General features: G+C 31.8%; 1 protein-coding gene across 2 annotated transcripts in view; it reads left to right on the top strand.

Moving 5' to 3' along the window:
- The window catches only part of LOC108293303 (protein eyes shut homolog), a 377,364-nt gene that overhangs the window by 950 nt on the left and 371,633 nt on the right, over positions 1–4,781 (top strand). The gene's annotated exons all lie outside the window — the stretch shown is intronic.

Below are 4,781 nucleotides of genomic sequence, written 5' to 3'. Positions count from 1 at the left end.
TACCTCATATTTGGTTTTTTTAAGTGTTTTAAATCTAGTTTTAGTCTCAGAATAAGGCTGGCCTCATAAAATTATGTTGAAAGTATTGTCTCCTCTTCAATATTTTAGCAAGTGGAGAAAGATTTGACATTAATTCCTCTCTACATATTTGGTAGAATTCACCAGTTAAGCCATCTAGTCCTAGACATTATTTCTGTTGAAAGGTTTTTGCTTATTGACTCAATTTTCTTACTAGAGATTTACCTGTTAAACACTGTCTGCGTCTTCGTTATTTAGTCTTAGTAGGTTTTATGTGTTTAGAAATTGATCCATTTTGTTGATGTTATTCAATTTATAGATGTATACATTTTTGTAATTTTTTTTGTAATATTTATTTCTGTGGCATCAGTTGTAATGTCTCAATTTAGGTTTTAATACCACCTTTTGGTCTTAGTCTAGCTGAGGGTTTGTCAATTTTGTTGGTATTTCAATAGCATTTTGTTTACTTGTTTATATAGCTTTTCTATTTTATTGGTTTTTGCTCTAATCATTAAAATTCCTTCCTTTTGCTAAGTTTGGGTTTATTTTGTTCTTCTTTTTCTAGTTTCTTGTGGTATAATAAAGTTAGGTTGTTTATTTGAGATACCTCTTCTTTCATAATACAGGTGCTTAACATGATAAATTCTTTCCTAGTGCTGCTTTCGCTGCTGCTCATAAGTTTTGGTATGTTATGTTTTCATTTTTGTCTCAGAACATATTCCAATTTCCCCTGATTTTATCTTCAGCGAATTGGTGGTGTGTTGTTCAGTTTTCACATAATTGTCCAGTTCTCTTTCTGGTATTAATTTCTAGTTTTATTCAGTTGTGTGCAAGAAAGGCACTTGGTGTGATTTCAATTTTTTCAAATTTATTAAGACTTGTTTTGCAACCTACAATGTATTCTTACCTGGGGAAGAATATGTGCAATTGAGAAGAATATTTATTCTGCTGGTTTTGCATAGACTGATTCTTACGTGTCGGTTGCGTTTAATCAGGCTATAGTGTTGTTGGAGTCTTCTTATTCCTTATTGATCAACTGTCTGGTTGTTTTATCCATAATTAAAAGTGGGGTATGAAATTTCTGTCTATTATCATGTTACTCTCTCTATCCAGTTCTGCCTACTTTACATATTTGGGTGCTATGTGCATATATATTTGGTATATATTCATAGTGATTTCATCCTTTTATAATAATTATAAGATGTTGTTTTTGTTTTATGACAGTTTTTGATTTAAATTGTATTTTGTCTGATACAATTATGTCTGCTCCTGCTTTCTTTTGCCAACAACTTCTATGAAATATATTCTTTTCATCCTTTAATTTTTAACCTATGTGACTCCTTAAAGCTAAAGTGAATTTCTTGTAGGGTGCATATAGTTAAATCATGGTTTTGGTTTTTAATCTGTTTAGCTACTCTTTATCTTTTGATTGGGGATTTTAATTTATTTATATTTAAAATATTTGTTGATGGAGAAAGACTATTGTCATATCATTCATTGTTTTCTGTCTATCTTATAGCTCTTTTGTTCCTCTTTTCCTCTTTTGCAGCCTTTTTTCCCGTTCACTTTTATACTGTCAATGTTTAAATGCTTTCTTATTTTCTTTTGTGTACGTCTTACAGATATGTTCTTTGTAGTTACTGTGAGACTTCCATAAAACATCTTATAAGTATAATTATTTTAATCTGATAACACATAATTCCAATTGAATAAAAAAATTTTGCATATTTACTTCCTCCTCTACACATACACTTTCTGTTATTGATGTCATAATTATACCTTCTTATACATGAATGTAGATATTTTAGTTATATTTTTATACTAACAATTTAATTATACACCAGAACTAAAAGCGTTTCATCCACCACCATTACAGTATTACTGGATCCTGTATTCATTAAATATTTACCCTTGCTACCAAGCTCTATACTTTCATATGCCTTTTTGTTCCTATCTTGCATTCTTTTGTTTAAAATTGAAAGACTCTTTATTATTTTCGGTAAAGAAAGTATAATAATTATAAACTTTCTCAACTTTTGTTTATCTGGAAATGTCTTCATTTCTTTTTCATTTTATGAGGGACAGATTTGTTCCATATACTATTCTTGGTTGACAGTTTTATTTATTTATTTTAGCACTTTGAATCTGTCATTCTAGTCCTTCTGGCCTACAAGGTTTCTGCTGAGAACTGCTGTGTTCGTTTTATGGAGGATTTCTTGTATATAATGAGTCACTTTTATTGTGCTGCTTTTAAAGTCCTCTCTTTGTCTTTTATTTCTGACAATTTGATTATATTTCTGTTGTCTTCTTTGAGTTTATGCCATTGGACTTCTTAAATGTACATGTTCATTTCCTTACCCCAATTTGGGAGGTTTTCTGCCACTATTTCTTCCAATAAATAAATGTTTTACTTCTTTTACTCTTCTCCTTCTAAAACTCTCACAATGTGTATATTTGTTCCCTTGATGGACTCACATCAGTCTTTTAGGCTTCCTATACTCTTCATTCATTTTCTTTTTGCTCCTCTGCCTCATTTCAAATGAACTGTGTTAAAGTTCACTAATTTTTTTTCTTCTGCATAATTAAGTCTGTTTTTGAATTATTCTAGTGAATTATTTAATTAAATGATTTTATTCTTTAGTTTCAAATTTTCTGTTTATTTGTAATATTTTCTATGTTTTTGTTGATATTCTTATTTTATGTATTTATTTTCTGAATTCATTGAGAACGTTTATAATGGTTGTTTTGAATTTTATGTTGTTTTATATATCTTCATTTCCTTAGGACTTATTTCTGGAGATAATTTGTTGATGCTTTGCTTGGGTTATGTGCCCAGCTGTTCGGTACAATAGTTTCTTCATGTGCCTTGTTACTTTTTGTTGGGATCCATACATTTGAAGAGTAGCCCACTCTCCCAGTATTTGTGAACTGGCTCCAAAGAGGAAAAGTTTCTCACAGAATAACCCAGATACAGATTTTGGAGGCCTCTCAAACTTTTTCTGTGAATTTGTAAATTCCTAATTAGAGAGATTTTTCTGGTTTCTTTTTTCAGAAGCTCAAATTTTTTCCTTCCTATGATGTCTGTCTCCACTAATGAAGATCCTTTGATGATACTGTAAGCCACCCATTTCTTTTTCTCCTCATTGGCCTCAGGCATTTAAATTATGCCAGCTCCCGTTGGTGTTCTGAGACAAACAAGAAAGCAACCAGTTTTTAGGCAGCTCCCCAAAAAGTCAATATTTAACACACCTTTTATTTTTCTCTTTTTCCCCTGAGGGACAAACTGTCAAGTTGAACCAGCCTCTGTCTGCTGTACTGTAGGTCCTCTGGAGCTCTTATATTTGCTTTTATATTCTCAACATCTAGAGTATTCCAGCTCCTGTCAGCATGCCAAGTCAGGTGAAACTGTTATGCTGAGCTGGAGAGAGAGACGATGGTAACTGAGTGTGTGCTAGTTCAAAGGGCTGCCTCTGTTTTCACTGGTCTCTTATCTGACACTCTTTCCTGTCAGCACTTAGATTCAAACAAGGCTGAAATCAGTCTCTTAGATACTGTCCTCCAAATCTGAACAGTAGACCTATGTTTCAGTTTTCTATTTACTCCCCAGGGGAAGTGAGGAGTTGAGATCTTCCTTCTCATTGCACATTGCTGAGCTAGGGGCAGGGCTTTTGGCAAGTGGGTGCTCCAAATTTTTCTGTAAACGTCAATGTGGCTGGCGTGATACTTACTTAGGGTACAGGAGCCTCTTGGCTGGTCTCTAGCTTTCTCACAAAAGAGAATATTTTGCATATTGTTGAATTAGTGTCTGCATAGGAGCAGGGCTTGGTACTTATTCAGTCATCTTCCATACTTCACCTCTCAACAAGGAACAAAATTTATTCCTAATATTATTGTGTCAAGAAAGCCTATCAGAATTGTTTTTTTTTCTCAATTAGTTTTGTGAAATATAAAAGTATTTTATATTAGTTTTCTTTTGTTTAAAGTTTATTATTATTTCATTTTTTGGTACACCTTTTGCAGAACAAAAGTATTAGTCAACCCAATTTTAGAAGCTTACAAGATGAGACCAGTAGAGAAAAAAATACTGTAATTTATCAGTGTAGTGTTTTTAAAATAAAACTTTTTGTTTTCATGTAAAATAAAATAGTATCCAAAATAGAAACCTTTACAATTTGATCATTCTGTTTCATGATTGAAATAAGAGTGGAACTGATTTTAATTTAATGATTATACTACCATCTGGCATTTGCAATTTTGTTATCTCCACAGATGCCCTAGGATGTGGGAAACTGGAACAGGAGAAAGAGAAAGTGAATGCATAAAATTAACACATAACATGGCATAAAATCTTAAATTTTAAGTATGCAATTACTACAATAAGGACTATCTCAAGATATAATAATCAGACAAATAGATGTTTAACAACATTTGAAAAGATATATTTCTGAAGGGCTTCTGCTCTCTTTGTGCTTTAGAAGATGAGTTGTTAGCTATGTCTTGGTGAAAAGAAGTATAGGTGCCTTTCATATCAAATATATTTTCTCCTCTGTAAGATAGCTAGAACTGTGGCCAAGGAAGCAAAGATAGTAATTAATTTTCTCTTTTTATGTTAAATAAATGTTTTTAAATATGGAATGATGAAGAGAAAGTATTCTAGTGTTGAGGGTAAACCTGTCACTTGAAATGGCATTTATTTTGGAAAAGAAGGGAAATTAGTTTCTTTTATATGTGTGTGTATATATATATATATATATATATATATA

This window comes from Cebus imitator, unplaced genomic scaffold, assembly GCF_001604975.1.
Source record: "Cebus imitator isolate Cc_AM_T3 unplaced genomic scaffold, Cebus_imitator-1.0 Scaffold530, whole genome shotgun sequence".
NCBI lineage: Eukaryota > Metazoa > Chordata > Mammalia > Primates > Cebidae > Cebus > Cebus imitator.
Note: the sequence above shows the minus strand (reverse complement) of the source record. Positions and strands in the feature narration are given on the sequence as shown.